The sequence below is a fragment of the Chanos chanos genome, chromosome 15 (assembly GCF_902362185.1).
Source record: "Chanos chanos chromosome 15, fChaCha1.1, whole genome shotgun sequence".
Lineage (NCBI taxonomy): Eukaryota > Metazoa > Chordata > Actinopteri > Gonorynchiformes > Chanidae > Chanos > Chanos chanos.
In genome coordinates, this window is record NC_044509.1 from 5,128,874 (window position 1) to 5,152,979 (window position 24,106).

Sequence of the window (24,106 nt, forward strand, 5' to 3'; positions counted from 1 at the left end):
TGACCCCGACGTGATTTGAACACGCAACCTTCTGATCTGGAGTCAGACGTGCTACCGTTGCGCCACGAGGTCTTGAGTTTATACTGCTTTCAGACAAATTCGTCGCCGTGAATGTCAAACAGCCTTTGCCTGAGAATGAACAGCTGCTAAACAACACAGCACTAAACAGGGCTGCTGCATATCCTGAGTGGCATGCAGGTTGGGAATCTTTTTGCTGATATTTCATGTTTTCAACCTGTTCAAAGGGCTTTACACTGGATTTTCAGAAACTTGAAAGGGCTAAAATAACTTTCACAATAGATGTTGTGAAACTTAACAATGTCTGCTACCTCTACTGGTTGACTGTCAGTTGAGATGAGGCCAGTTGTTAAGGATACATTTATCTATGATCTGCTGGAGAGCTAGCCTAATTGGAGCATTTCCTCATCCAGTCAGTAGGAGCAGCCTTAGCATGAGTTCATCATAGGTTCAGGTTCAGAACAGAAATCATGCAACAAATAGAGTTACGCCTGAACAGGGACTTGAACCCTGGACCCTCAGATTAAAAGTCTGATGCTCTACCGACTGAGCTATCCAGGCTCTGCTTGAAGTGCTATCTATGCAGAAACGAGCAGGACAGAACAAATGGAGTACATGACGGCTGGCAATTACTTCATAGTAATTAATTGTTATCAACATGTGACCAAATGGTACAGATGTTATGGCGCTAAAGCATTGAGCCAGCTGTGTATTAGGTGTTAAGGTGAATGGTTTTTGCTTTGGTGTGTGTTGGTCCTGAACACAGGGAGGCTCGGCCCATAAAAAGGGTCAAAGTGACAGGATGGGAGGGTCAGAGAGAGAGACAGGGAAACAGGGGTACATGGGGAGAGACTGTGCAATGTTTAAACTCAGAATTAGTGAAACATATATGAGCCCAATTATTGCATCGTAAAAAGTCTTTCCTACAATAGCCGCCCGACATCTATATAAAGCAAGCTTTACTCTGAAACCTGAAGACTGAAAAACTCTCAATAAATAAATACAATGTATTAAGCACTTGGCTTAGGTTGGCCTAGCTCCTGGCTAGGACAGCCAACAGGGCCCACAACCATAATACAAAGTGTACCATTACTGTGTGTTCATCCTGACTTATAAATAACTGCTTCTAAATAATGTTTGCAAAATGAGTGATATAGCGATAACCCAGAGGGAAAGTACACACTAAAATGTCACCAGTTACTAAGTTATTAAAGAAGGCAGGACACCATTGTGTTTACCATGTAGCGCAATGGTAGTGCATCTGTCTCTGGCTCATAAGGTTGTGTGTTCAAATTATGTCCAGGTCATTATGCAGCAAACGAGTCATGATTGTCCACTGGTGCTCCTAATACTCAAATGCAAGCCACGTTAAACACTTTGAAAATGCTGTTTACTGTCTCTGCACCTTGTGACCTGTGAGTATTGCTAGCAGTCCATCGTTGCAATATTAAATGAGTGCCATTCCCTTCTGAACTGCTGTTTTAAAGCGGAGAAATCCTAATGAGCTGAAGCCAGGCTATTTTGAATCCATCTTTGGAGGAAAATGTGAGATCATCAGGCAAAATTTACAGATCTGGAAATAAAACTTTATATTAAGCCAAATGCAAGTGAAATATGCTACTTGAGTCGAAAACGTAGTCCTTATCAAAATATTCTGGGAATCCGGACAGCACTCTCATATTCATACTCCGGGTAAGAGCATGATTTGAACCAGATGTTCTCATCTGAAAAACAGAAATGTTAAAGTTTATTTTAGTTCATGAAACTCATTCGACTGTCAAGATCACTGAGACCTGATTTTGTGAAACTTAGGATAAAATGGTTATTAGTGCTGATATTTTCAACTCTGCAATTGATGTTCTAATCAGAAATCAGCTCAGACATTGTCAGCCAACTCTATCACAACTGACTTAAACCAAATGATGAATCCATGGAAGTGACTCTCCAAACAGGCCCAAGTCTGACTTAAACAGGCAATCAACAACACAGCTTCAGAGTGCAGCTTCATGTTCTGAGATGTAGGTGGGATAAGAAATTTGCAAATCATAGATAGCTCAGTTGGCAGAGCATAAGTCTTTTAATCTGTGGGTCCAAGTTCCTGTTCAGACGTGCGTCTGTTGTATGAAGTTTGCTCTGAATCTGAACCTGTGATGAAGTCACAGCGACGAAAACGCCCGGCTGCCATGTGACCCGATGAGGAAGCGCTTCAAAGCAAATGGCCGCTCTTCAATAGATATTGCAGAGGTCTCAACTGATGGACAACCTCCTGTTTTCCTCTGGCTAACAAATTGTCTGGCTTTCTCTAATTCATCAGGATATCATACAGTGTAAAAGCAACAGTTAAACAAGAGGCACCCAAACGAGAATGCAAAAACAGGCAGTCAACATTATCCTCACAGCATCCTTTCATCTATTGTAAAAAAGACCTGATGTGCTTAGTCAGACGATGTCAAAAAACAGACAATGTTTTTTGTTTGTTTGCTTGTTTTTATCTTTGTTTTACAGTGGAAATTCATTCAGCTATGATGATTTGCTCACTCAGATTTTCAAAAAATATCAGTGTTTTCACACATGAAGCTATAAAGCTTTTCCACCCAGTGGACGGATACAGCAGCTTACTTTATGCATTGTTAACACGACCAGCATCGCCATGTTGCTTCACTCTCTCTCTCAGTAAACACTGTCAGTTAACCAACTGAGCTCTCCAGACTCCATGAGATGTATCAGCTTTCCCTACCTGCATGTGACATGCAGTCAAACCTGAGGCTGCATCATTGACAACCAGAATAGATCAAGCTAAGACTCCTTTGTAGATTTACTTCCTTGAAGAAGATGACCATGGTGTTAATTTTAACAGGAAGATAAAAAAGAAGACCATGGTAAAGGAATGGTCGGAAGTAAGGCCTTCACCATCAGCACTTGACACAAGGACAAAAACAGAATCAAAACCCTGATTCACTTTCCATAATTTGTTTTAAATGACTGATGGCTGAAAAGGTGCACATGCACTCATGTAAACATTTTTGGAACACTCATTTAATTTGAACTCCCTTTACAGGTAAAAAAATAAATAAAAAAAATAATAGTAATAATAATAATGTACTGTTATTGTCTTAAGTAGTGTCACTTTTGTTACCTGAATTAGATTGGGGTCATGTATACTGAGGCAGAGTCAACTATCAGAAATAAAGCATCTACCTCCGGAAACCAATACAAAAATCAACCATCTAGTCTGTTTCAGCCAATCAAAATTACACTGACTAAATTACATAGTAAACGATGTTTTTCAGGCAACACAGCTATTACTAGCATTATTACACACAAAATATTTGTCAGATATTAAAAATTTCGGCACAAAAAATGTGAATAGTAATTTTCCCTAGGAAGGCGCCAAACTACACTAGACCAACTGTAATGCCATAAATGCCGGCTCAAGACCCTCACGTCATGTTATTGCGATCACCACAGCGCCCAAATTCAGACGTTCTCACTGGCGCCAAACAATAGACTATTCATCCTGTGACATGTTTAAACATACTCCATTTTATCAGCGAAACTCAGAATTGGCTATAACCCGTCATTAACACTAGGTTAAGTTGTTAACTTAGGAGGCAGATAAACCTTTGGCATCTCTCATGAATTTTAGCCACATGGATTACACTCTTAGATGATTTAAAATAATTTATCATTGTTCTCAACAGACATATCGTTTTTCCTTACAATGGGTGACGTTTCGTTTGCGACAAAGACGCCACGCGCCCGGAAGGTGAAACTGAAAACGAAAGCTGGAGGTAAGATGAGTGGCCAATACTTTTCTCAAATCTCAAAAATTTACAAAGAATAAGGAACAATTCCGTCGCATATCATTTCTATACGAGTATGTAAGATTACACGTAGTTTATGCCGTGCGGGAATGTTGCAATATCATGGAGTTTTGTAAAAATGAGTTTTTAAAAAAGAACTGGAGATGCTTACCGTTACTTTTGCTCTGTCAGAAGACTGACGTTGTTCTTCATGTGGCAGCTGATGTCTATCACCAGCTGTGAGAATAGAGAGAGCAGTAGCCTACTATTTTGGAGTAGGGGTGTCTGGACATGTGAACATTCTGAGCAATACCCCAAGCGCGACACACGTTGTTTCTAACATGTAGCAAGCTATTCGAAGTTACTTTTCAACCTACTTTTTCTGTCATTTCCTTCAAGAACTATCCCTCCTTCTCTTTCTATATTTAGGTGCAGCATCGTGACAAGGCCATACAATAAGTCTTAAGTTTACTGGCACGTGGTGTGTACATGATCCAGTGTGTCTGAAGCGGAAAGTAGCTCTGGCTTAGACGGCATTGTTAGAAGATTGTTCTCTGCTCCCAGAGTCATTCATTATATTTGAAACATGGGACAGAGTGAAAGTAAAAGGGTTGAAGAACTGGAAATAGCTGCAGGATATGTGTTTAAAAAACTACGGGACGAAAACATAATACCAGATGTCGGCGTTGTGAAAATCCTGTTGGACTACTCTGGTATAAACTCAATAGAGAATCTGAAACTACATTACCAGAGGCGTGAGCTAGAACTGGGCAACTGTGCTGCAGACTGGGCCAAGAACCTGGTGGATCGACTGGGGGAATTTACCAGTTTCCCTGCAGCTGGTCTTGGAGCTTTGGTTATCTCGATTGTTATCGACGTGGCTATGGCACAGTTCAAACTGTCACAGGACAACAATGAGGACAGTCTTCGCAAGGTGTTTGCAGAGCAAAAGTCTTCCGCTGTCCGAGACTATATTGAAGAATACTTGAACAGACACCAAAGGCATTTACACAACGAAATAGAGCTGAAAAAAGACATCGAATGGGTGGAGCGGAATCTGAGTTTTGCTCTCACACAGCTTAAGAACTCTATGCTGGATGGACATATCGACTCCGGTGCTCTCAGAACCTGGATCAACGGCTCCTTGTTCCACGCCCAGGTGCTGATCCAGCAGGCAAGACTAACGGGTGGAACTGACGATATCCCAGCCAGGAACGCACTGAAAACGTACGAGGAAAACTTTAAAGATTTGTCAAAAAAATACAAGCGTTTTAAGGTCGGAACCTTCTCCTACTATATCGATCGTGACCATCATGGTTTTCTGGAGGGGCACGCTATCGTTGACAATGAGTCAGGGAAGTCGATTTACATACCGGAGTCTGCTCATCCTCCATTCTCACGCATCTGTATCGACGAGGAATTTGTGGACGCCATGTATTCAAGTTACTTTGAGGAAATACTGAGTTGTTTTGAGAAAACCAGAGCGAATCTGGGTCAACTGATAGCACAGGGGGAAGCCTTCCAGCTCCCCACACATACTCGTTAAGCTGCACGGAAATGTAGATATATGGTCATTGTAAACTCTTCATAAAACTACTCATGCTGATGGAGATTTTGCCCAGATTTATTCCTAGCTTGTGTAAAAGAGCTTTAACTACTGAAAAAATGTCTTCACAGGTTTTCAAATTTTTTAACTGATATATTCCTAAACTGAAATTACTAGTGTCATTATTGTCTTCATCATACTCGTAATCACAGCTGTACACACACACACAGATATATATATATATGTGTGTGTGTGTGTGTAGTAAATTATATGTAACTTTTGTTTAGAAATGCATATTTATTTACCGAATAAACCATATATTTTTAGCGGCTAACAATTCAGACTTTTTATTCTGTATCTTGTAGATCATGGAGATATATCCAGTAATTTGTCATGGGCAGTTTTGACGTGTCATAGTTTGATCCTGAACTCAAACAGGCAATTAGTTGAACGAACCACTTGGACTGATTCCTTAATTTAAAGCATTTGGTTCTAGAGTGAAAATACAAGTACATAAATCTGCACTTATACCAGCATGTATTGGGGAACAGTTTATTCTAACAAATGTGGACAAGTGTGAATTCACTCTTATTAATTCTTCCAGTTAAATGAGATATGTAACCATTTCATCAAAACCACCAAGAGCCTGTGCTCTGTCTTCTTTTTCTTATGAGCTCACACCTGCGTTTTTCATGCCTGTTCTACATGTACTTTGATTTACGCACAGCTTCACTAATTATTCACTAATTATGAATATTTTAACATACCTGGAGACTGTGTAAATCTATGAAGACCTCAGTAAGTGCCTTACATCTTACATAATGTGAGAATGTACCAAACCAATTACACAGCTTCACCTTAATGAAATACCTCTTGCGATACTTTCGCAAAACAGTGACTCTGTATCTGAGTGTTTCAAACAGCTGATGTTTTTTTTCCCTGTTTTTTTCTTTTCTTTCCTTCTCTTGTTCATGTGTGTATCTTTTTCGCTGGGAGCTTAGTGAGAAAACGGATCTCTTGTTTACCTTGTAAATTCTGACTTATATTAGCCATATCTCTAGTATTATATGACTGTTTAGTGTCATAGTTGGTTGCTCAGTTGTTGACTTAATGATACAAAGTATTAAATGTGGGACTATAGAACTGTCCACATCATGAATTTATCATCTAGTGAAGTTTATGAACATGAGCTCTGCATAGAAATGGTTAAATTGTAAATATTATTTGTAATGTCTGCAGATAAAATCTATTTTAAAAGAATGTGTTTTTGCAAAGGAAACATTTTTTAATTGCATGTTTCTAAAGAATGTATTATTTGTGTTTTCAAATTAATGATTGACTGACACGTTTTGTGTGTGTAATCTCTGATGTTTTCCCTAATTTAGGCAAGAAGATAACTATTTAGTTTAATAAATTTCAACTGATCTCACCATTGCATAACATTTCTCAAACTGTAAAAAAACAAAACAACAACAATGGCCACTAGATGGTGCTATGTATTTCCAATCACTTTAAAGCAGTGACATGGGTCTTGTTGTGGAAGATTCCCCTCTGTGTCTGAGTTAATCTCTAGTGCAGTGTAGGACTAGTATAGGAAAGGGGGACAAAATCTGATTCTGGATCAGCACCAACAAACAATTTTTTTAGGCACTTGATATTTATAACGTTAATACATTTGCCCATAAATTCTCTGCCTTGTGTCTCCATACTTCAAATCTCTTAAAAAATAAGCAACTTGCCTGTAAATCTATTTCCCAACTGCTATTGTTTTAATGTAGAAATCTAGAATATCTATAGTGATAATGTTTAAGTAGATTTTGTCTGTGATCATCATATCAAGTAACATATTAACAAATCTAAACACACATAAACACTCAAACACACACACACACACACACAAACTCACACACATTTCTCTGAACTTCAACAAAGGCAAGTGTTGTGTTTTTCTCTCCATGATGTCATTAAACCATGGCTGTCCCCTAACTTGTGCCAGACATACAGCTTGGAAACACCCGCAGTTATTGTCCCTGATGGTTCCATCCTAATTTCACAGAGAGAATGTAATTATGTTTATTTAACAACTGGATGATGATGATGTCCTGTTTTGACGGACGGCTTTTTCATTAGCAGGGTAGCACGTTTAACAATGGGTCAGCACAGTGACATCCAGTCCAGTCAACTAACTCAAGAAGTAACAAAAAAAAAACTAGTCCCCAGGCACGCGTGACCTCTGACCCTGTGGGGCCAACACGAGAAGCTGAACCCAACATAGCGCCCCAGGACCTCGTGGCGCAACGGTAGCGCGTCTGACTCCAGATCAGAAGGTTGCGTGTTCAAATCACGTCGTGGTCATTTCTTATCTGTTCTTACTACAGAGTTCTGCAACCTTACTTTACTCGACATTTGTTAGATTGAAACGTGATGTCGTCTGTCAAAAACCACAGATCAGGAGATAAAGCTTTGTATTAGGACAAATGCAGGTGATGTGTGGGGCTTGTACCGAGACTTAATCCATATAAGGACTTCCTGTGACTAACAGCAGCCCTCTCATATTTATACTGCGGGCATGACCTCAGCCCACGTTCTCCACTCACATAGATGAAATGAATTGACTTTGGCTCACTCTACTCTTTCAGGACTGACGAGGACTGATCTAGTGATTTTCATGATAAAAAACATATTAGTTTGTTTTTGTTCTTGTTGTTTTTTGCGACAGAAACACATTCAACCTTAAAATCTGTAAATGTGAGGTGTTTTCACTCCTGTAGCTATAAACAAAAGGACAATAAAACAGTTATTAACAATCAGAATTCTTTGTGACCATGCAATTATTTTTATTATTTTACATTTTCTTCTTTACATCATGATGCTAATTAGTGACTGGGATTATGGTGCCATCAAGTGGCTGATTTTTGACAAGTTGACTGAAATTTCCAGATGAGATATTTTTGTTTGTTTGTTATAGTTTTGTTTTGACATGCAGTTGAACCTCATTCAACTATGATGATTTACTCTCTTATAGAAATATGTCAGTGTTTTCATACGAACCCATAATAGGTTGCCGAGAGCAACAGAACAAACTTTTCAGCCAATGGAGAAATTAGTTTCCTCAACCTTTCCCCACTTATTGTGAGCATTGCTTGCACTCGGCGGTGCAAATTTTTTAAACACTGTGGAGAGAATTAAGAGAAGAAATATCTATGAGAGGGACTGAACAGCACACCCAAAAAAAACTGAAAAACCAAATCAAGGGATGAGGATTCTGTTCTCCTTTCTGACTTTTCTGTTCCTGTTTTGGGAAACAAGCTGAAATCCTAAACTATGGATTCAATGGGGCTTGTTAGTTAGTTAGGGCTGCAGAAGTGTGCTTGCCTCGCACACCTGGATAACTCAGTCAATAAAGCATCAGTCTTTTAATCTGAGGGTCCAGGGTTCAAGTCCCTGTTCAGGCATGAGTCTGTTGCATATAGTTGTTCTAAGTAAATAAATGTGTTAGTGCTGACCCTACATGTGTGTAACCTCATGTGCCTTAATCAGGCTTCCAATATGCGCCCCAACAGGTCTTCCAGAGGAGTTTATGCATCCTACAACAACTAGCCTCCCTTACACTGGTCTTATGTCAACTGACAGTGTGAACCAGTAGTGGTAGCAGACATTGTTGCAGTCTATGACAACCTTTGTAAGTCTCTAAAAACCCAATGTCTAAAAAAAAAAAAAAAAAAAGCCCTTCTCCAGAATTACTTCCCATTGATTCAAGCGACCTATCACATTCATGTGCCTTTTTATTTCCTTATCTGAAATTTGGAGAAACATATCACAACACCACTTTGAGAAACCCCAGTGAGCCATTTGAGGGTTATGTGAAACTTGTGGGTAGAAAAGGCCTCAGACTATAAAGTGATGGAACATAGTGATTCACGATCGATCTCTGTTCCACCCTAAATCATTCTGATATTTGGGCAATATTTCTGAAGCTGCTATGTTATCACCAGTTCCCATTTCATCTAGACTAGAATGGATCCAAACACCAAATATGCATAAAAAATTTTTTTTTGCTTGTTTTTTTTGGCCCAGTAGACAGACGCATGCTTTTCACATTGTTAACACAAACAACATCACCGTGTTGCTTTCCTCTGGCTCAGGGAACACTGATGTCTACCCCAGTGGCATGGCGCTGCTGGGCAGAATGCTGTGAGACCTGGATGTTCTGAAGGGTGGAGATTTCCGAGCTGAGAGGAAAATGCCGATCTATCCAGACTTTGAAGGAAAAGATTCCCAACCTACACGCCCCTCAGAATGTAGAGCAGTCTTGTTTAGAGCCGTGTCGTTGAGCAGCTGTTCCACTCTCAAGCGGAGGCTGTTTGATGTTCACGGTCATGGATTTGTCTCACTTTATTTTTGTTCAGACCTCGTGGCGCAACGGTAGCGCGTCTGACTCCAGATCAGAAGGTTGCGTGTTCAAATCACGTCGGGGTCATTTCTTACCTAATCTACACAGAAACTGAGTGGTATTCATTGACTCTTGCTCCTAATACTCAAATGCAAGTCACATTAAAGTGTTGCACTTTCCTGTCTCTGTACCTTGTGAACCGTGTGAATTTCAACAGATGTTACAGTTGCTGGCTGTCTGCCTTTGCGTTATCACAGGAATGACACGTGCTTTTAAACTGGATAATATTCTTGAGAGCTTGTATTCCATCTTTAGAGGAAAACATGAGATCATCAGGCAAAATGTGCAGAACTGGAAATAAAGCTTTATATTACAACAAATGCAAGTGAAATATGCAACTTGTGCTGAAAACTTAGTTCACATCAAGACTTTCTGGGAATCAGGATGGCACTCTCATATTTAATTACGGGTAAGAACGTGATTTGAACCAGATGTTCTCAGTTCAGATAGTAGCATTAATGTTGATTTTAGTTCATGGAAATCCAACTCTTTCAGGATCGATGAAGTCTGATTTAGTGAAGGTTGGGATGAAAAGGACATTAGTTCTGATATTTTTAACCATGGGATTGTCGTACCAGTCAGAGATCAGCTCAGACATTTCAAGCCAACCCTATTACAAACTGGCCTAAACCAAGTGGTGTAAAGTATGACCCTGTTGATGTTTTTAAGGTATATGGTTCTATCTGGTGGCTTATTTTGATAAAGTTCACAGATAAAGACATGTTTTTTAATTTGTTTCCTTGTTTTTGATTTCTTTTACGAAGTAGAAATTCATCCAACTATTGCTCGCTCAAATTTTGAAATATATCAGTGTTTTCACACACAAATCTATAAGTAATGATGCTAATTACTGACTCAATATGCTCTTTCTGAGTAGTCATTAACTGCATACCGTTAAATTAATATGATAACAGTAGAACTACAAATAATTAAAGAGGAAATATTAATACTTTTCCCTACGGCGTCATATTTTGCCAACTATGCCCATTCTGGGGAGGGTGATAATTCCATTGAGGTCCAAGATAAATAGATAATTTTTAGCCTGTAATGCATATGACTAAAATACATCTTGGATACTGCAAGCTTATCTCTCATAATTTAGTTCTGTATGTCCTGATAACATCTTGACCTGGGCCAAATGACCAGACAACTCCGCTTGGTAGCATCGTCCTCCCTCTACCTCAATCGGTTCAATCTCGCGCAGACACTTTGCGAACATTCCAGAAGAAAGCCTGTTAGTATGTCATACAGGAGTCAGTCAATTGATTCAGTCAGTTTTTTTAAATTTCATAATTCACGATAACTCTGTGTTAGAGCAACGTGTAGAGTAACCTTTCCCACGTCTGCATTTGCTGAGCGAAACTCCGACTGTTTTTTTAGGAGACTTTTACCACAACTCGACGGTATATTAGATGGCGAGCCAGACCCAGCGGTGAGCGCATGTCGAGATAGTGTGAGGAGTTCCTGTCGTCAGGCGCCTTCCGTCAGCTAAGAGACTCAGACAGTGCACTGCTACTCTATCTTTTTTTCCACACACGATCACATATACATATCCACATACACTTGGACTTGTGCCTACACCAAAGAAGCCTACCCGGGTAGCAACTGTGGGACTGAAAAGAGTTATTCTTTTGTATTTTTTTTTTGTTGTTGTTGTTTGCTTTTGTTCCCTGAGGCCTCATTGTCAGTTTTGTAACCTGTTATGCAATTCATGCTTAGAAGTGAATACATTTCTTTTCCTTTAATACATACTTACCTGTTTTCTACCAAACCATATTCTTGTTGTGCTTTTCTGCCCGCTTACTATCCTCCTTCCCGAACCTAGAGACGAGGTGTTAACTTTGCTGTGCCCGTTAGTTATCAATTAGAGAAGAGACCACCACGTTACAAACACAGTGGCATAGGAACCCCACAGAAAACTTTTGATTACACTTAATTACAGAGACACCAACGCACAAGTATAAATGCTCACAACAGCGTAGGCCGCTTGCGTAGAGCGCCGCCCCCCTCCAAATTCCTGCGGAAGAAAGTCTACTTACACGTGTTAAACCTAAATTAATTAGACAATGCAAAAGAATCATGAAATTGAAATTTTTCACTCGTACAAGGTGCCTGCAGGACATGGTAGTCTAATCATGGTAGTCTGTCAGCGTTCATTAAAATTGGTTCCAAATTGTATCCAAACAAGACGCTTGTCATGTGGAGTGTGCGTTGATTGCAACCGCCATTTGTAATTCTTTGTGTAAAATATAAACTCTCAAAAGTTTTAATGTTATTTTCACGTCGTGTTTAGATCTTGAATATCAAAAACTAAATTTAAAATGTCTGGAATTGTTGGAGGGGAGGCATTAAATTTGATCTGGTGCAGAATAATGAGCGTGCCTATTTTTTGTTTAGTTTTTGTGTTTTATTTTACCGGCATTTTATATCCCACAACAATGACCAACTGTAATACCTATTTGTTTGTACGTTAAATAAGTAAAGGGAACTAAACAAGGGAAAAAAGAAAAGAAAAAAAAAACACGACGCTGCAAGCAAGCAATGCAGGCTCAGCCATGGGTAAATGCATATTTAGTGGTTGCGGGACGACGAACATGGTGGCTGGCTGAAACCATCCAGCGATTTGTATGAGACTTTGTCGCACAGCACAGGATTGTCACATGAAATCAGAAAAGCACAAGCGCTAGGCTAGCACCCCGAAAAAGTACTATGCCCATCGAGTCGTTCACTTCTACTGCGATGGTAAATGCAGGGGGACACTTTTTTTTCCATTGGATTGGGTCTACATGTAAAAGGGTCCGTACTGTTTTGTTTTCGTTAATGAGAAGGTAGTTATTTTCTTAGGATGAGGAATAGGCTGCCGCTAAATTGGGGCGTAAAGAGGGTAAAACTACACCAGTCCGAACCTCAAGGAGTTAAATCTGAAACAGCAGGGGAGGACCAGGGACCAACCTGTGGAGGAGTAGGAAAATGAACAGAAAACCACCCAGGGAGCAGTGGCAGGAGAACACAACCAGGAGAAAACAGAAGAGATCTGCCACGAATAGAAGAAGGGCGCATAGAATCAGACTGATCTGCTGGAGCTCCAACAAATTATCACTTGCAGTGACTTTTAACATCAGTTAAATATTATATTCACTGAGATATTATATCAGAGGACTACAGGTGTGCGCCGCCCCCCCCGGCGGTCTCCTCCTGAGCCTGGAAAAAGAAACAGAAACTACAGCCAACAAGTGGTAAAAGGTGGTCAAAACTTACAAAATATCACACATCCTCAATACAAGGTGCAACTGTAAAAACGACCGGTGTAAAAGTTCAAGCCACCTAATTTTTTTTTTTTTTCGAAAAAAAGGAGCGCTACTGTTTTAATGTACTCACATATTGGAAGTGCAAACACGTAAAGCTGATGTTTGAAAGGCCTTGTTTATCTTAAGAGGTTTGTCTCACGTCCTCATCACACCGAAGGGACAGGCCTGGCGTGAAAAAAACGCCCTCTCAGGAAGAGGTTTCACAGTGTTTACCGAGAGAAAGTAAAGCAACACTGTGGACTTGTTCAACTCATATTTAATGGGGTTGGAGGAAGTTTCTTCTTCCATCTAGGTGGTCAAAAATGTCAGAAATGAGCAGATTATTTAACATTAACGCTGTATTTTTACGATAATAAAAGCTTGTATTTTTGGGTTCTCTGGGCCTCCGCTCATCTGTGGACACAAGTAAGCCTGGTTTTTATGAAAAGTATTTTCTATGTCATGTCAAACAATTATTTTACTTATTAATTCAAGGATATTCATGTTACGCAAATGTGTGTCACATAGGGGCATTTTTCAACTTTTGTGCAATGTTGTCAAAATCTATACTTTTATAAGTATATGAGATTATTACTAGTAATGTTATTTCAGTATTTTGTATTTTGTGAAATAACCTTATTAAAGCTTAATTGGAACGTCACGAAAAGATGTAAAAATATTTTGTGCTGTCTTAGAGGTTGTGTGTGTATGTGTGTGTGTGTGTGTATGAGAGAGAGAGAGAGAAAGAAAGAAAGAAAGAAATGAGACATCATTGTTAGGTCATGTTATTTCAGAGCACCTGGTGACCACACAAACACAGAACTCCTAATAACTCCAGAAATTAACTGCAGATGTATGTAACTTCCTTATTTCACTTGTAGTGATTTTATTTCATTTCAAAAGACGGCTCTTTTCAAAGGATGGAAAACACAAACTGCATCCTGTTAGGGTGGGACAGTAAAAATCACGTTGTGGATCTAGAGCTAGGATTTGCTTATGAGATTTGGTGGAAACCCTTTAATGGGAGAGGGCTGATCCATCAGGATTCCCTGCAGCGTTGTTTCTCCATGGAGAGACTGAAAAACAAGCAGTTGAACAAACTTATTTTCCGTACGTACCTGTGAGAGAGACCGAGGGGGGGGGGGGTGAAAAGTGAAAAGAGAGACTAAATATAGTTACAAGCAGATTTTTGTTTTCCAAAGGAAATTTAAAAATTATGTAAATTTAGAGTTCTATAACTATGCACATGATGATGGTTGCCATTATTATTATTTTAAATGAATGACCTATGCAAGATCTCATATTTAAAAACACACCAAGATGAGGTAGTTTGTTCCAGCAACAATCTGGTCGCTGTATACTAGGGCAGTAAAGTCTTCGAAGGTTGTATTGACCCTCTCCTCTGCATGTCTCTTCACCTGTTGCAGAAACAAAGCAAATTCACACAAATAACATTTCCCAAGCCGCTTATCCTAAACAGGGGAGTGCTGGAGCCTTTCCCAGTGTCCATGGGTCAAAAGGCAGGGAAACACCCTGGACAGGTTGCCAGTCCATCACAGGGCAGACACACAGAAAAACACACTCACACCTAGGAGTAATTTAGTGTCTCCAATTCACTGAGCCTGCATATCTTTGGGCTGTGTGAGGTAACCCACACAGACACAGGAAGAACCTGGGAATTAAACCTTAGACCTTCTTGCTGTGAAGCAATGGCACAACCCACTGTGCTGCTGTGCCACCCCCACCAATAACACAAACAAGTAAATATAATTTAATTTCTGCCACATGCCTTTTAAAAATATATGTTTTCTTGTCTGTACCATTTTGGAAATGTCTGTTTCCCTGTCCTACTGGAAGTCGGGGGGGGGGGGGGGGGGGGTCATCAATCACCACTCGCTTTCACCTGTTGCACAAAACAGGTACCAGTTTCAAGCTTTACCTGCAACTGTGCAGTTCTCCATTGATGCTGGGGTAGCAGAAGTATTATGATATGGGAAAGTGTCCCACCCAGTAGTAACACACAATCACAATGCTAGGGCTAGTTACGTAGTTTTTTAAACATTGCACTCTTTCTCTCTCTCTCTCTCTCTCTCTCTCTCTCTCTCTCTCTCTCTCTCTCTCTCTGTCTTTCTCTCTCTCGCCACTGCCATTCACACACTAAAACACAAAAAAGAAAAACAATCAAGAGCTTCTCATCATCTAAACTGACAAAATAATCTTACCTGTAATGGGTAAAATGTATGTGTGTAAAACAAATCTAATACAGTTAAAAATCAGTTTAAAAACTAATTGACAGTTCTCACTGAAAACAGTTCACCTATTCTCCCATGTTCCATGCAGTGGTATTTCAGTCACTCAGACTTCACACAGATGATTTAACCTCCCAGAGATTCTTCTCACACTTACCGTATTACACAACTCCTGCACCTTTTGATCTGCCTTTTTCACCTCTGAGAAGCCCCCGAGTCCAACAGCATGGGCCATAGTGATCTGGTGAAGGTTACCCGAACAGAAATCAGAGAATTCAAAAGTGTGACTGAAGTCTACAACTTCAGCTTCACACTGTATTGTCCTATTTATACTCTCAAAATTTTAATGACCTCACTGTCATCAAAAAAGGAGGAAGGTAACCTCACATTCTACCAAATTCAACTGTTAAACTCATCAGTCCAGTTTGGTGTGCATTCCTTTGAGCTAACCCAAACAACTTGGTGTGTAAACCACTGACTGGATGACTCCTTGGAAGGGCCACCAGAGCTTTTTAAGGTAGGAGAACAAGTGTTTATGATCATTTTACAAATCTTTCACATAGTTCAGTGAGTTAGCGTTGAAAGCATTGCTATTAATCTGTATTCCATTTTAGAAAAACGTCAAGCGGCCACACAGTCAGTTTAATATTTAATATGATTTAACAAAGTTCTCCGTAGACGATGAGGCGCAGTAGCCTGTGCGTATGAAAAATACTCGTCTTCAGGTGTTACCGTCATTAATTATATTAGCAGAAAATGAAGCTGTGATATTCACTGAAGAACAAGAGAGGTGTTCAAAAACATCTCACAGTCCTGTTTTTCACCATTGTTGGGGTTAATTTGGTCAATTTTTATTTCAATCATCTGTTTTTGGCGATTGGGGACCTTGTGTGTGTCATTAAATTCCATTTAGAAGGTCAGTTGCTTGAGCCCATGGATCATGTTGACAGGGGTCTTACTGCAGGCAGAAAATTCTCAGAGACAGAAAATAACAGATGACTCTACAGCTGAGCAGTTTTGGGTGAAGATCCTCGTAACCCGCACCTGACAACTCCCCCTCTCTGGGGAGAAACCCTTATTTACAGAGGGATGAACATGACAGCCAATTACTGTGATACATAGCTTCACTGACAAGGTTACATTAACTGACAAGACTTCACAATGCTTAGGTTTGGTAAATGATTTTAATGGTGCAGCTTAAATTCGATTTAACATAAACCATGACACCACCACCTTTACTAAGCCTATCTGTTCAAAAATCATTATATAGTCATCTAAACACATAAAGCTATCTGTAAAGGATTGTTTTTGTTTTTTTTTACCATGTCGTGGAAGAAACGAGAATGTCAGGATCAGAGGCATGTAGAAAAAAAAAAACAGGTATGAGAGCTACTGTAGATCTTAGAGAGAAGGAGGGATCCGTGCCAGTGGAGCAGGAGAATGTACTGTCAGGATTCTCAGTATTCTTGAATGTGCTTTGTTCGCACACAGTTTGGTTCACTCTTCACTCAAGCACACAAACACATCACATCACACAAACATATCACATCACACAAACACATCACTTCACACAAACACAACACATCACACGCACATATCACACAAACACATCACATCACACAAACACACATCACATCACACACACACATCACATCACACAAACACATCACATCACACAAACACATCACATCACACAAACACAAACACACGGCACGTCCCGTGACCAAATTGGAGACCATCACTTCTGATAGTTAAAAGCAAAGGTACTCGAGGTAGCAGCACGGGCCCTGTTCACACGATGTGTCATTCGTGGGCAAGCTCCTAGTTTCTAAGCGTTTGGCCGACCGCAATCAAAGTAGCAAGCTTCATTAAGGCTCTTTGCTCTTCTGTGCCGAGAGCTTGGATCAGTGTGCCAATCACTTCTGTTACACACAGAGGTCAGGTAGACGGTGCCAGGTATGCCTCTGCAACATTTGTTTGAACTGAGAGATGAGGAACAAACTCCTTCTTGAAAATAACAAAGCAGCAACATTTTGTCACCAAGCCCTTCATAACGCTTTCATGACACATTTCAAGGAACAGGCGTACAGGTGTACTCGCTTACAGAACAGTGTTTGGCTCAAAACCACTGACTGAATTCTGTTTGTTCCTTTCTGCAGAGTCAAAAGAATCCTTGCTGGATGCATTCATTCCTTTGGCATCAACCAGTGTATGTAAAATGACTTTTTTTTCTTATTCTCATGTATCTGAAAAACAAAACACAACCCAGACTGCAAGTCAGGAACATCTTATAAATGGAGAACTCTTCATTTTTTGAATCTTTGTCTCCATTACATGTGGTGACCAATGTCTGATATACATTGAAAAAAGGTTTTGCTGCTGTAATAATTACTTAATCATAAAGAATGCAAGGTCTGAGCAGACTTTATTCCAAAACATCAGATTCAGGTTCAGGTTACTTTATTTGTACCTGGATGTAGATTTGGTTTGCAGTAGACGAGTCATCATCCTTCTTGACACATGCTTTAGAAACAGCACAGACATGATAAAACGATAAAAGTACTAAGGTTCCAATCGTTACTAAACCACTAAAACTAAAACTAAAAACAACAGAGGAAATAAAATAAAATAATGAAATAGCAAAATAAGCAAAATAAAGCATAATCCAGGATTAAGTCAGAGAAAAGGCCTAGTCTGGTCCACAGTTAACAGACTGCTGCAGGCAGGAAACCAGAAGCAGTGGAAAAGGCAAAGGTCAGAACACTGTACAAAGAATACAAACAAATGAGGATCAGAATGCCCAGTGAGAAATGAGAAACTTGGCAAAGAAGACAGAAAACAACAGCATACTGGTGTGCGTGACCAATGAGTCCATGAATGAGGAACAAGTGTAAAAAATAATAAGACAATAAACAGGATTAGCCGGTGGTTGGTAAACTGGTGAAGCTGAGTGATGATTGGCCAACGCAGGAGGAGTTCTAGACATGTTACAGCTGCAATGTTTGCTAAAGCCAAAAATAAAAATGATACAATGAGCATTATATGAGTGATTCAGTAAGTGTCCTGTCTGTGAAACCAAGTGGGGTGGAGGGGGGCCTTTCTTTGACTCAGTTGCATTTGGGAGGTGCCAGCCAAAAAGTTTGAGGGGCCACTGCTCTGGCTGTCACCCTCTAGGATTGGCATTGAAATAGACATTCTAAATTTGCATGAAAAAAGTTCTCATGTGTAACAGTAAGCCACAGTTACAGAAATAACACCTTGCATATAGCATTAACCTAAAACTGGCGCTGTCATTTTCTCAGGTGTGACACTATATGTTAGGTTAAGCCCAAGAGAGACAAACTGACTTTCTGAGATTTGGGGTTGTGGTTGTCTACTGAATGATTTCAAAATGTTAATACAGTTAACACTGATCATTGCATCACTCATTAAAGTTTTTTTTTTTTTTCAGAAAGAGTGATTTTGGACGATTACAAAACAAGAACAAGAACAGGCACAGGATACATAGCAAACTCAGGATACCAATCAGACTCCAAAGGCTTTTTTTTTTTAAACATACAGATATCAGGATTACAGATATCAGATAACAGGACAACAAGGAAACAAGACAAAACCAAGTGTATTTCTGAAAGCTGAGAGGTAAACCAGATTAACAGAACCAAGTGCAAGGACTAATTGCATAATTAAGTCATTGGAACAAGGAAGTGACAACGAAAATAAAACACCATACCACCAACAGAGGGTGGAGTCAGAGCCAGGGACGTTCTCTCTGCTCTCAGTGCTGGATTCAGCTCCTTTAAAATTAGATATTAATCAAATCACATTTTTAATATTTTCCAATTTGTGTAAAAACCTAAAAAAAAATCTCCTTTTTTTCTGCATTAAAATATCATTTGTGAAAGCTTTTTTTTTTAATACATAGATACTCCATCAGCCATCACACTGGTACTTAAAACTGATTGTAGTTCACAAAACTCACTCCGTTCTTTCAGGGTCAGCAAGGTCTGATTCAGCGATATTTAGGGCACAAAGTACATTCGTCCCTTTTTCCACGCTAAGGACTTTCCAATCAAAGATCAGCACCGTTAGGGCAGGTCAGTTCTGTTACAGACGGCCACTTAAGAAAATAGTTTGTCTTGGCTTTGCGGCACAAGAGTAGCACGTCTGACTCCAGAACATGGTGGAATTTTTAATTCACGTCGAGGTCATGTATTTCCTCGTGTGTGTTCCACTTACTTGGACCATTGCACTTACACTGTCTACCCATGTACTGTACGCAAATGCTGGCTGCACAGTATGGAGATTCTGCATCTCTGTGCTTCACCTTTATGAATTTCAGTCACTTGTCATTGCAGCGTGTTGTTACCAATTTGTTACCCACTGCCTCCCATGCAGTATTTCTCAATAAATGCACTCAAAATGGATAATATACAGTTCAGTCAGCTGAGGCTATTTGTGATCCATGAGGGTGAAAAAGGTCTTTTAGCGTAAAAACAGAAGTCTGTTTGAAATTTTACAATTCAGATTTAAATCAGGTTTGAAATGTCTCGTGTCAACTCTAAGGCAACCAGCGGAGGGCGCACGTTACAAGCATCTCTCTTCAGTCGCTATGAAAATATCTGTAGTGAAACAGAATTCACGGCAAGGAAATAAGAATGCCGGGCGGCCAGGATCTGTTGTGTGTGGAGTTTGCATGTTCTCCCCGTGTCTGCGTGGGTTGCCGCTGGGAGCTCCAGTTTCCTCCCACAGTCCAAAGACATGCAGGTTGGGTGCACTGGAGATACTAAAATTGCCCCTAGGTGTGAATGTGTGTGTGAATGTGTTTGTCTGCGTCTGCCCTGTGATGGACTGGCGACCTGTCCAGGGTGTTTCCCTGCCTTTTGCTCAATGAGTGCTGGGATAGGCTCCAGCACTCCGTGGCCCTATTTAGAATAAGCGGCTTGGAAAATGAACGAATGAATGAATGAATGAATGAAAGATCTGATTGTTCTTTCCTTAGAGAAAATAAAACAACACTGTGGACTCGTTAAACTCAACTTAATGAGGTTGGAAGAAGTTTCTACTTCTATCTAGATGGAGAAAAATGTCAGAGATCAGATTATATAACGTATTTACCCTGTGTTTTTACTGTAATAGTTTCTATTTGGGAGCTCTCTGGGCCTCCACATATTAGTATGATTATTCATGTCAAACCATTATTTTACTAATTAATTCAAGGAGATTCATGTTGTGTGAATGTGTGCCACAGAGGGATATTTTCCAACTTTTATGTAATGTTTTCAAAATTTATACTTAGGTCATATTTTTGGATATTATTAGCGGCAGTGTTATTTCAGTATTTTGTATTTTGAGAAATAACTTTATTAAAACTTAAATGGAACGTCACGAAAAGATGTAAAAATATTTTACAATTACAATTAATTTAGCATTTGGCAGACGCTTTTAGCCAAAGCGACTTACAATCAGTGCATCGGTGGGATTCCTAATACCTCATAAGCAGACATCGCAATAAGACTGAGTGTCAATTTACTCATATGTATTGCGCCCCTGAAATTTTTGACAAACATAGATACCAGACAAGGTTGGTTTTTTTTCATGGAAGGGAGGTTAGGCATTGGGGGATAGGTGGGTTCTGAAGAGGTGGGTTTTCAGTTTCTTTTTTGCTGCCTAAGAGATCATTCTGGTTGACTATAACTGAAGTAAGCTGGGAAACAGAAGCTAATTGTTGTCAGATGCATCACAACCTGTCTAGCAGCAGGTTGCTTTTTATTCAGCACACACTCACTGCCCTGAGCGCCACTGCGTCCTGCAACAGGAAGCATGAATGTGTTGACATCTTGCCTTCTTTAATAACTTAAATAACTTAATTAACAGAATATGGGGCAGTCCTGTTTAAAGCTATGTCATATAGCAGCTGTTCCACTCTCAGGCGTGGGTCATTTGACCTTCACACCCATGGACTTGTCTGAAATTGTTAGGGTGTCAGGACCTCGTGGCGCAACGGTAGCGCGTCTGACTCCAGATCAGAAGGTTGCGTGTTCAAATCACGTCGGGGTCATTTCTTACCTAATCTACACAGAAAATGAGTGGCATTCATTGACTCTTGCTCCCAATACTCAAATGCTGGTCACATTAAAGCAGGGGTGTCAAACTGCGGTCCTGGAGGGCCGGGGTCCTGCTCATTTTTGTGTTCACCTCTTAGTTACCTGTTGATTTTCACCTTGAAAATAGCGCTTCCGTCGTTACATATCTAGGTTGCTTGTCATGTGGAGTGTGCGTTGGCTGCAATCGCCATTTTTAAAACTCTGTGTGAAATATAAAGTCTTAAAAGTTTTAATGTTATTTTCACGTCATTTTTTGACCTTGAATATCAAAAATTAAATTCAAAATATCTTGATTTGTAGGAGGGGAGGCATTTAATTTGTTCTGGTGCAGAATGAGTGAACGTGTCTATTTTTTGTTCAGTTTTTATGTTTTATTTTGCCGGTATTTTATATCCCACATCAATGACCATTTCCGCAACGTCCAATACCTATTTGTTTGTACATTGAATTAGTAAAGGGAACTAAACAGCGGAAAAGGGAAAAAATCAAAAACACAATGCTGCAAGCAAGCAATGCAGGCTCAGACATGGGTAAATGCAAATTCAATGACAAGTGGTTGCAGGACTATGAACATCGTGGCTAGCTGAAACCATCCAACAATTCGTATGAGACACGATGTGAACTTTGTCACACAAGGTTTGAGTTATAGGGTGCACATCATGATTAATCTCAGGCGCACTGACGAAGAGCGTGCAGGCAGTCTGATTTAATAAATTAATTTGAATATTATGATGAATTAAGTCTATTTTATGTGAGAAAAATTCAACAAATCCCTAGCCAATTTTCTGAACCACTCAGAGACAACCAGTCTTCCCCGGCTAAGGGCGAATCACCCTCCCTTGTCAGCCTCCTCACTGAAAGCGGGGCACCTGCAAGCCAGTCATGTAGCAGTCCTATTACATGTCCTCTGTCTCCTCCAGTCAGAGGCGCTTCACTTACCTCATTCACCCCCCTCACTGAGAGCGAGGTATCTAAGCTCCTGACATGTAGCCATCCTACTACATGCCCGCTGGACCCCATTCCCGCTGACCTCTTCCAAACCGTATCACCTACCATTGTGCCAGCAGTCACGCATGTGATAAAAACTTCACTTTCCAAACGCATTCAGACTGGCTTGGATAACACCACTGCTCCAAAAGCTTTCACTCAACCCTGCTCAAGTTGAGAACTACCAACCGGTCTCTTTACTTCCATTCCTATCTACAGTTATCGAAAGGGCGGCTTTCAAACAGGTCTCAGAATTCCTCATGGAATGACCTCCTTGACACAAATCAGTCAGGCTTTAGAAGTGGCCACTCCACTGATACTGCCCTGTTGTCTGTGACAGAAGCCCTAAAGGCAGTCAGATCTACAGGTCAGTCCTCAGTGCTTATTTTGCTGTACCTATCAGCAGCGTTTGACACAGTCAACCACAGCATCCTGCCGTCCATTCTGTCCAAAATGGGCATCTCGGACAAAGCGCATTCTTGGTTTGAATCCTACCTCACTTGCCATGATACACCTACTTCAGTGTATCATGGCAAGGACAAACGTCCACATCCCATCGCCTCTCTGCAGGGGTGCCCCAAGGTTCAGTGCTGGGACCCCTCCTCTTTGCAATATACACCACCTCCCTGGGTTTGGTTATCTGCTCGCATGGCTATGCAGATGACACCAACTATACTTGTCATTCCCACCAGATGACCCTACGATCTCAGTGTGGATCTCAGTTCGTCTCTCAGACATATCCACTTGGAAGAAGGAACACAACTTTCAACTAAACCTCTTAGACTGACCTCTTGGTCATCCCAGCTAATGAATCTATCCATCACAATCTCAACATAAAAACTGCCTCTTCATCCCTAACTACAACCAAGGCAGCGAGAAACCTGGGTGTCGTGACTGATGACCAGCTATCCTTCTCTGACCATGTTGCATCAGTTTCCCGGTTGTGCTGCTTCGCTCTTTACAAGATAAGGAAATTCAGGCCGAACCTGACTCAGAATGCCACCCAACTCTTGGTACAGGCCATGATTTTTTCTCGGCTCAACTACTGTAATGTCCTTCTAGCAGGGCTCCCAGCATGCACAGTGAAACCCCTACAGATGATCCAGAACACTGGTTTTCAGTCAACCTAAAAGGGTACATGTCACACCGCTACTCACTGACCTCCACTGGCTACCCATGGCCGCCCAAATCAAATTCAAGTCACTAATTTTAGTCACTGCTGGCTTACAGAGTGACTTCTGGGTCTGCACCCATCTACCTGAACTCGCTAATACAGGCTTTTGCTCCGTCTCGTCTAATGCGTTCCTCCAGGAACATCATCTGGCATTGCCTACACACAAGGTAATCTCAGTCCGGATTGTTTTTGTTTTTGGTTCCCCGTGGTGGAGCAAGGTACCAAGTGCCATCAGAGCAGAGGCTTCCCTCTATCTCCAAGGATCTGTTGAAGACTCACCTTTTCTGAGAGCACCTCCTCTCTTAACATCTAACACGCCTTACTTGCACCTGCTGTGTTCTTCTCTACCTACTCTCCTGCTCTCTGGCTTGAAAGAAAACTCGCGCTTATTGCCAGCACTTTTAAACTGATCTAATACTTTGCGCTTACTATCCTGGAGCTTGAATTGTTTCTTCACTTGTAAGTCACTTTGGATAAAAGCATCA

The 24,106-nt window shown here is 40.5% G+C and overlaps 5 non-coding genes across 5 annotated transcripts; 3 read left to right on the plus strand and 2 right to left on the minus strand.

Moving 5' to 3' along the window:
* Positions 1-72, minus strand: trnaw-cca (transfer RNA tryptophan (anticodon CCA)). Its single transcript has one exon. It is a non-coding gene; the product is annotated as a tRNA-Trp (tRNA).
* Positions 73-506: 434 nt separating this feature from the next.
* On the minus strand, positions 507-579 carry trnak-uuu (transfer RNA lysine (anticodon UUU)). The gene has a single exon. It is a non-coding gene; the product is annotated as a tRNA-Lys (tRNA).
* Positions 580-7,650: 7,071 nt separating this feature from the next.
* trnaw-cca (transfer RNA tryptophan (anticodon CCA)) lies at positions 7,651-7,722 on the plus strand. The gene has a single exon. It is a non-coding gene; the product is annotated as a tRNA-Trp (tRNA).
* A 2,053-nt stretch (positions 7,723-9,775) lies between these two features.
* Positions 9,776-9,847, plus strand: trnaw-cca (transfer RNA tryptophan (anticodon CCA)). Its single transcript has one exon. It is a non-coding gene; the product is annotated as a tRNA-Trp (tRNA).
* An 11,495-nt stretch (positions 9,848-21,342) lies between these two features.
* On the plus strand, positions 21,343-21,414 carry trnaw-cca (transfer RNA tryptophan (anticodon CCA)). The gene has a single exon. It is a non-coding gene; the product is annotated as a tRNA-Trp (tRNA).
* The last annotated feature ends 2,692 nt before the right edge of the window (positions 21,415-24,106 follow it).